At 38.4% G+C, this 9,617-nt stretch overlaps 1 non-coding gene across 1 annotated transcript; it reads right to left on the reverse strand.

Annotated features, from left to right (window-relative positions):
• Positions 1-7,339: 7,339 nt before the first annotated feature.
• trnag-gcc (transfer RNA glycine (anticodon GCC)) lies at positions 7,340-7,410 on the reverse strand. The gene has a single exon. It is a non-coding gene; the product is annotated as a tRNA-Gly (tRNA).
• Between the last annotated feature and the right edge of the window lie 2,207 nt (positions 7,411-9,617).

Here is a 9,617-nt window from a genome sequence, read left to right on the forward strand (position 1 = left end):
ATGTTTGTAACATTTTTCAAACTGATATCTAAACATATGAAATGATGAAATGCATATGTATGTAATTTCATAAGATGTGGCATCAACCTTTACATCAAACAGAAAAGGCATACGTTAAAGTGACAGTACCAGCTACAGAAGCAGTGATTTGGAAAAATCATTACGCAGTTTCAACATTATCTTCCAGGCACGTTTTGTTTCATTTCATCTAGAGCAAAAGACATAATAGTAGGTGGCCAATACATTACAAATATGGTGTGCTGTGAGGTTTGCCATGAACACAGAGAATTATTACTGATTTTCCCAAATAAGGTTTCACTTTAAGGACTGAGACATTGAAGGTCGCACATGACTGATGTCTTTGTTTGTAAAGTAAAGTATTTTAAAGTATTTTACTATATATTCCAGCTCACCTTAAATCTGACTACAGAACAGATTAGCCAAAACTGCATTTTCTACAAAGATTGAATTACAAATATAGATGTTGCATTTCAAATATGCCCTATAAACATGGCATTCAACAGCCGTACTATTATCCTTAAAAACAAGATATTTGTTCATTGGTAACCTGATACAAGAAATATTAGTAAATCTCCCACTTGATTAGGGATAAGTGCTGTAAGGCAATATGGAATAAAGGCAAAGAAGCATCAGCACGTGGCACACAGTTCCTTTTGGCAGCTGCATACACTGCAGAAGTATTACAGCGTGTGTCACTGCCGATTTCATTTAGTGATGAAGGTAATGAGGAGGGTCAGGCATGGCAGGACTTAGCAGAGGGCTTTTAGTCAAACATTAAAAACTCTGACCGGTGAAACAAGCTTATGTCATTCCAACTAAAGCACAGATGAAAACTCTTAAAGCGGGTTGTACAGTAATGTCGAATGCAGTTGTGCTTAGAGACGGCAAGGCAAGGCAGCTTTATTTATATAGCACATTTCAAACACAGAGGAAATTCAAAGTGCTTTACACAGGCTAGAAAAAGCATTAGAATGACAAAAAAAACAAGCAATAAACAAACAGAATAAATGAAGAATAAATACATTAAGATAGAATAAAATGAAATAAAATGCAGTTACAGTGCAGTTACAGTAGAGTGCAGTAAAATGTTGTAAAGCTGCCCCAAAAATTACAGAATCCAATCAATCAAAGGCACAGGAAAACAACAGAGTTTTTAATTTTGATTTGAACGTGGCTAAAGTTGGGGCACATTTGAGATCATCAGGACGTTGGTTACATCTGTGTGCAGCATAGTAGCTAAGAAGAGAACAAGAAGGGGCTTTACTTTTGCACGTCATCATTTTGGCTTTTGTTTGGTCTGTTTCTCTTACAGGGGATATTTCATTCCACCTCAAACGGTCTCTCTTCTCCCTTCCTGTTTTTGTTCATTTGTCCCTTTCAGTCTTTTTCTTCTCTGTCTACCTCTGTTTCTTGTCTTTGTTTTTCACTTCTCATACAGTTTACAAAAGTACTCCATCGATTTAGCGTTACACTTGTTGGACTGTAATGGATAGTTTGAAAAAACCGCCCGATACAAAAGAACCAGAAATATTGCACCACTCATTCTTCTTCCTTGTCAAAACCTGGCGGCTAAATTATCCACAATGCAACTCGACAATTAGGTTTCTGAGATTCAGGTGTTTTATGTTGGTAGTGGCTAATGTAGCCTCAAGCCTCAAACTGAGATGAGGAGAGAGCTACAGAGGTCTCGTAAACTCACTTGTGTCTACAGATTATTTTCATTCTCAAACTTGTAGTCTTTAGCCCCAATCGATGCTGACTCAACTGACATCACTCGAGGCGATTTATCAGACCGGAGCCACAAAAGTCTTTCAACTACTTATTTTCACATATGCAGTAGTACTCCCCAAGACGTGTAAACTGTAAAATGTGTAAAATTGTTGCTGTTCCCCTTTGAATCTTTCTTTCTCAAGCGCTCACACAAGTAGACAATCAAATGTATATAACTGCACAGTTTCAAGAGCCAATGACCTTCAGTGCCCATACTGCATGTTTTTCCAGTCACACAAATTTGTAAAGCTCGAGCGTCCTGGGGCTAAGAGACATTATCATACAGACACTACACAGTGAGAGAGAGAGAGAGAGAGAGAGAGAGAGAGAGAGAGAGAGAGAGTCAGACGTTATCTGTGCAATTCCAAGCCCTGTCCATCATGTGGCAGTGTGCAGCTTCTTAGGAGCTGCTGTCACAATGGAGCAGAGCCAGTCAAAGTCAGCCTAATCCCTCACACACACACACACACACACACACACACACACACACACACACACACACACACACTCTTGCAGATATGTCTGGTCTTTATCTCTGTGTGCAGCTTGAAGCTTACAGCCTGCCTCCCCCCCTGCGTTCTCCTGCTCCTCTCTCTTTGATGCCTCTCTGGAAACACAGGACCTGCTAATGGAGACAAGGAAAAGGCTTCTCACTACACTGCCTTTTTGTCATTCATGCCAGTTCATTACTGTAATGTTTGAAAAGGAGGGGGAAAAGGAGGGAAAAAACAAAAACAGATTTGCTGTGTCTGTTTTTTTTTCTCAAACAGATACTGTTTTGGCAGAGCACTATAACAAATGTTGTAAAATGACAGATGATCGTAACAAATTTTATTGATGTTTGAAGACCTGCTGGGCGACTGAGGGATGCTGCATTGTCTTTGTCTGCATATATGCGAAGAGAAGGTGATTATTGGTGGTGCATTTATTGAGGAAGATAGTCCCTTTCTTCTTTCCTTCCTCATTCTCTTCTTCTATCTTTCTCTGTTTGTTTTCTTTCCTTATGAGACAGTGAACTACAATGAACATATAATGTGCATCTGTCAACTAAAAATTAAAAGACCAATAGTTTTCTGTACAGACGAGGTGAGCTATTTTTCAACAGCTCTCCTTTTTCATATATAGTGGCACTTGCTCACTTAGTGTTGGGATCACTAAGCATGTGGACAGGAGTGCCCACCTCCTTTTGTTTTCTTTTGGTCTATTAATATTTGGCATATTAATGCCTATTGTTTTGAAATCAGATGTTCAATCACATACGGGTGCCAACATATTTTCAACCATGTAGTTTACCTATCAAATACAAATCTGGAGATACATATGAAGCACTTTATCAAACACAAACACATAAAAACCAGCCCACCTACACACACATACATTTACAGACCAAAACATATCACATGACCCCCACCCATTCTCACACAAATATACACATATCCATCTTTCCCCCTCCAACACTCACTCGCTCTCTTCCTGTCACACACTCAGAGTCAGCGATCCTTACTGTGCTATCAAATTCATCTTTGTTCTACAGATTGACAGTTTGATTTATAGTGTTTTGTTGTGCAGCCGTTTGAGCCCAGATCTTGACTGTGAGAAAAGAAGGAAACACTCAATTATTACCTTTTATGGCTTTATTACACCTCAACAATGGCGCTGTCATCCTGAAATGCCACCCCCGTGCTATTCAGTACAGCGCTCAGCATATTTTATATTGACTGTTTATCATAACAATGAGGACGATGACGGATTTGAGATTATCCAAATGTGATTTTGACCTTGTGTGGATTGCAACGCGTTTGTAAGCAAAACATGAGTTTCTTAATATTTTGCTCTTGTGTGAGATATGCAGAAGTTGCATGCACTGTATTACTGTACAAAACAAAGGTCGATATATAAGTACGCTGCTGAAGAGAGGATAAAATGTGTGAGCGGAGCTGCACGGTAGTCATTTAGAACAGGACCTGTGACCTGTTTTGACATGAAAGTGAACAGCATGAGTTTAACATGAAAAATGACAAAGACCCACCAATCACCAAGCCCCCACTGCAGGAGGGCAAGGGAGGTGATAGAGTCAAAATAGAGAATGAAGGAACCATCATCAAGTGTTTCGAACTGTATTTTCTTGAAATATGAAAGTACTGATAATATGTAAAATATGTAAAATTTTAAGTTCAAAAGCAGGAAGTAGTGTGATACATTTACAAGTAAGTAGTAACTTGTTCACTATAAAGACGTAGCATCGGGAGCCTTAAAAGCCTTTAAAACCTGTGCTGGATCTTATCAGCATGTATAGAGACATATGACATATAACATACAGAATAGGCTCCATATAACATACAGAATAGGCTATTTACATTTTCTTTATTTCATTGTTATACATATGAATATTATGTTATTTTAGTGTAATTTTTGAACGAGAATTAAGCTTAAAAACATCAAAAATGTGTTTAAAAATGCTACAAAATGCACATACTGAAAGTCCTTATGCTCTGTGACTCAGTTTGAAACTGTAATCAGTGAAATCAGCTGCTATAGTGTTGGCTGCAACGGAAACCAGCAGACCCTTGAGCCTCAATGGAACATGATTGAAAACCATTGGCATTATGTTCGTTCCTGGAAAATGGTACATACATTAGTCAGCTAACCCAATATATGACACAAGACTTGGCACCAAAATCATCATTGTAAGTCTGGTGAGCATCCCTTAGGCCTCTCAATCTGCAAACCTTAGCATGCAGTAGCTCCATGTGTGCCTAAAGTTTGCTTTCACCCCTTTTTATTCAAGTGCACCAGCATTTGTTTATTGAGTGCTTCTTAAGATTTACCAAATGAGAAAAACACTTTTTTTTCTGGGCTGGCCTTTAATGTGTCATATATGTTTTATTACACAAGCAGTAAAAGCAAAGTTCAAACTAAAATACATAACCTTTTTTTCACTGTTAATAAAGTTTAACTTGGGCAGCGAGGCTAGCCTCACTTTAGTAGGTTTTGCTATTGCTGTAGAGTGACATTAAAAACAGGCTGAACAATTGAATAATATTTTTGTGACAGAAAGACAGACTATTTTCCTAAAGATTTGAAAAATTTCAGGTCAAATAGATTTCTGATGCCAACAAATTTTAAGTTGGGAATGGATGTGCAATCACTAATATTATTCTTTATGAGAAAGATGTACCTACCTTAAAACAACTTGGGCCAATGCTTCCAAATCATAAATAGCTTTCATTGTGCAGCTTGAATGACAATTTTAATGAAAATTTTCTGTGATGAGTAATATGTTAGTTATTAACTTAACATTTTTAATTTCCAAGCTCGGGATGCTAAGCTCACTGACCTGGCAATGCTGGCGGTTTAACTAAATATGAGACACCAGAAGAACTGCGAGATGAATGGCTTATAGACAAATAGGCTAGCCCCTTTTGTTTTTTGTTTTTTTTTACCTTATTGTAAAATATGGCATCATTCAACATTACTTATAGAGCTATTGTGAAAACCTGACAATTTTCATGGTCTGCTACCCACATGCTTAATTTTCCCAGACAGACAACTCATTTTCCTTAAATAAATAATGGCAATCTATTCACATAAAGTCATAATAACGCTGCCATTTGTGACCTACATTTATGGTGGTAAACCATTAATCATACAGCCTAAGAGGAGAGCAGCAACCTGCTATAAACCAAAGGAGGCCATTCAGTCTGGGTACCAGGGGAGCTCATGTCTCTCTCTGGAACAATAACACACATTACTAAATGCTGGGCTTGTAGAAGGTAACCTCGCTGAAGTGCACAGGGATTTTAGTGTGTGGATTGTGGGTGTGTTGTGGTAGACCGCTGGCCCCTTTGATACACAAAGGACTTGTTCTGAAAGTGACAGATTAATTGCTGGTTTCTGCTCAACCCTGAATACACTAGAGTATCTGTGCCCATGGGTGGTGGAAGTCAAAGTTTCAAATTAATCAAACACAGGCAGAGGAAGGAAATGCAGACAAAAACATTGACTGTAAGATCTAAATTAAATAAAGACAAGGCTCTAATTTATAGAGCCAAATGTGAGCTCAAGAGCTGTGTGAACTCATGAAATGTTATGTTAAATCCGTAAATGTTGCCTTTTAGAGTATGTTGACAAGAATGTCCACTGGTCCACAAGTCTGAGATGCTTCATAAAAATGTTTCATTTATTTTGCCATACTAGCTGCATGACTCAAGGGATGTCTGTTGGTTAGTCTGTCATGTTTGGTTGGTCAGTCCACCACTTTGGTCCACACTGAAATATCTAAAAAGTTATTAAATGGATTGCTATGAAATTTTGTACAGAAATTCATGGTCCTACTGAGTTTGATGATTCCCTGACTTCTCCTCTAGCTCCTAACTGAGGTTCACATTTGTGATTGTGAGTCTCGACAACCAGTGGATAGATTGTCCCCTCAGGATGAATTGTAATTACTAATGCTTAAGTAAATTTGGTGCGCACATTCATGTTCCCCTCAGACGAGAATTCTACCTCAACAAGTCTTGATTGGATTGGGATTCAATTTTGTACAAAAATTCATGGTCCCCAGAGGATGAATGGAAATTCCCAGAGAAACGTAACAGTATCTGTCTTGTTTATCTGCGGATTCAGCAGAGCAGACGGTGATGTATTTTCCACAGCAGAGTGGTATCTTTACATCTGCGGCGTTTCATGACAAATTTAAAACGGGTTCTGCATTGGCCGGGAATCGAACCCCGGCCTCCAGCGTGGCAAGCGAGAATTTTACCACTGAACGACCAATGCTCGACAAGCCTACCAAATGTGGGATGACACGTCCATATTTCACACAAAATTCTCACCTGGCCTCTGTACAGACGAGAATACTACCTCATCAAGTCTTGATTGGACTGCCATGAACTTTTGTACCGAAATTCATGGTCCCCAGAGGATGAATCCAACTGACTTTGGTGATCCCCTGACTTCTCTTCTAGCGCTACACTGAGGTTCACATGTGTGATTGAGATATGTAGCAGTATCCACCCATTCACAAAGTTACAATCTTTGACATAATCTGTGGTGTTTACTCTGCAGCGGAACCAAGCAGCCCCTTGCATTGTTTTAACACAGGCCGGTTTTCAGTCTAAAAGGTATGGTCACCCGAGCCTTCTGTCCAACAGAAATGCAGTGCACGCAGCCCCGAAAAAGGACATGATGTCGAAATTCTCATGCGAGTAATGTAGACTTTCATAAGTTATGAATTGTTCACTGTTGAGGGAAATGTCTCAACAACCATTGAATGGATTTTCATGAGATTTGGTACACATATTTATGTCCCCCTCAGGATGAATTGTAATCACTTTGGTGATGTTTTGAGTTTTTAATTGAAGCTGGACTCTCTTATTGTAACCATGCACACAGTTTTAGGCAAATAATTTGTGTTTAGTTGTTACGTGTCATGTTCTGTAGTGTACAGTTTGTCTGTGGATTCAGCAGAGCAGACGGTAATGTATTTTCCACAGCAGAGTAGTATCTTTACATCTGCGGCGTTTCATGACAAATTTAAAACAGGTTCTGCATTGGCCGGGAATCGAACCCCGGCCTCCCGCGTGGCAAGCGAGAATTCTACCACTGAACGACCAATGCTCGAAAAGCCTGCCAAATGTGGGATGACACGTCCATATTTCACACAGAATTCTCACCTGGTCTCTGTACACACAAGAATACTACCTCAACAAGTCTTGATTGGACTGCCATGAACTTTTCTACAGAAATTCATGGTCCCCAGAGGTGGAATCCAACTGACTTTGGTGATCCCCTGACTTCTCTTATAGCGCCACACTGAGGTTCACATGTGTGATTGAGATATGTAGCAGTATCCATCCAAAGTTACAATCTTTGAAATAATCTGTGGTGTTGAGTCCGAGGAGAATTCTACCTCAACAAGGAGGTATGAAGGAGGATCAATCCTACTGAGTTTGACATTGTTCCTTAACATAGGCCTGTTATAAGTAAAACTGTTGATAATGTGTGGACATTATTATTTTATTTGCAAAATTATTTAAATGGTGCCCTCCCGTTTCTTGAATCTTTGCTTTGATGTGAAGCATTAACAAACTAATGATATTCCCCAAAGCTTCAGCAGTACTTTGTGCTTAGTGCTAATTAGGACATGTTGGCATGCTACCACACTAATCTAAGGTGGTGAACATGGTAAATATCACACCCTATAAACATAAGTATTTTTGGATTGTCGCTCTGAACATGTAGCTTAAAGCACTGCAGCAGTGCAGCCTCACATGAATGTGAAATCACATAAATAGAGACAGTGGTTCAAATATCAAGTTTCTTAGTATTAACCACTATAGTCGAGAGTAATTTAAAGGTGAGTAACTAATAGTGTGTATGGTATTGAATTAAGTCAGACTGCACTTAGTGTAACAGTAAAAGGAGTGATCACATATTGTTATCATGGATACCGTTAATAATGTAAGCAATAAGCGGGCAGTAGTGTTGGAAAAATTTAATTTGCCTGTTGTTTTAAGTTGTTTGTAAATTTGCATGCAAGCAAAGTCAACCTGTATCTAAGCAAACCTTCAGCCAAACGCCCAAAATGTAACTACAAAACAAAAAGAAAAAAAAAAAGAAAAAAGGAAAATAAAACAAAATCTCAAAAAAAGAAGAAAAAAAAGAAAATAACGCGCTATAAAGGAGCACACTGTCAACATCAGTAAGAGTTAGTTAGTTTCATCACAACCTTCCCTGATGGAGATGGAGCATATTTTGTAGTGCCTCTGGGAGAGAATATTATCAAGTTAATGTAAAACTAACATCATTACGCCTGCCAACCAGAACAGCTTAACAGCAGGAATCGGTGTTCTCAGTAACCACTCTCCCACTGTTTCTCGTTACAGATTAATGAACTCGGTGTCGAGCAGCACTTCATTCCATTTTGCCCTCAGTAAATGTATATTTATCATTAACAGATAAACAAACATGGGAACTTGTCTTGCCTCATTGACTGCACTGGGCTGTAGTGTTTCACGTGGGAATGTTAATTGGTTCATAGCTCCTCACTGTAATGCCAACATGACATTTTTTTTTTACCACAGAAATAAAATTTAGCATTAATGTGTTTTGTGAAAGACGTATTGATAAAGTAATATGTGTATGTAAAGATGTAGGCTGGCCAATGTAACTGTAAAGAGATGAGTACATCCATTTGCTTTTCCCCTCAAACACATTTCATACTGAGTCCTCAGTTCTCAGCTTTCAACTTTTCCTTTGTCCATTATGTGCTTGAATATAAATTTGCCTACTTCCAAGACATTCATTCACTTTAAACAATTTGTGTCTGTAAACCTTGTGGATAACTTGAAAAAATTACCCAACTGCTTATTTTGTGGATGCTAGGCTAGGCAAGTTTATTCGTTTAGCACATTTCTTACACAAAGACAATTTAAAGTAAGCATGAAACAGGAAATGTGTCATAAAACATTAAAAAATGAATAAAAAACATGAAAAAGAGCAACAGATCAAGATGGGTAAAAATGTACTGTAAGTCCAATGTGGGTAAGGGTGAGTAGGGGTAAGTATTTTATCTTCTGGAAGGTTTTTGTAGTTCTGTAGTGCATAGAAATGCCACCACTATACAGTAGTTAGGGTTTGGTTAGGTTTAGGTGAAAAACTACAGGGTTAAGGCTTGAAATTGTCTGAGAGAAAGATTGTGGTTTGAATGAAATAGTAACATTCAATAATAATTGTTAAAGAACAATTTGGTTAAGGTTGGGGGAAATCGCAGTCATGGTTAAAAGAAAACAATGTTTACTGTGGGTAGAAAGAGGGAAGCATGT

This window comes from Enoplosus armatus, chromosome 3 (assembly GCF_043641665.1).
Source record: "Enoplosus armatus isolate fEnoArm2 chromosome 3, fEnoArm2.hap1, whole genome shotgun sequence".
Taxonomy (NCBI): Eukaryota; Metazoa; Chordata; class Actinopteri; order Centrarchiformes; family Enoplosidae; genus Enoplosus; species Enoplosus armatus.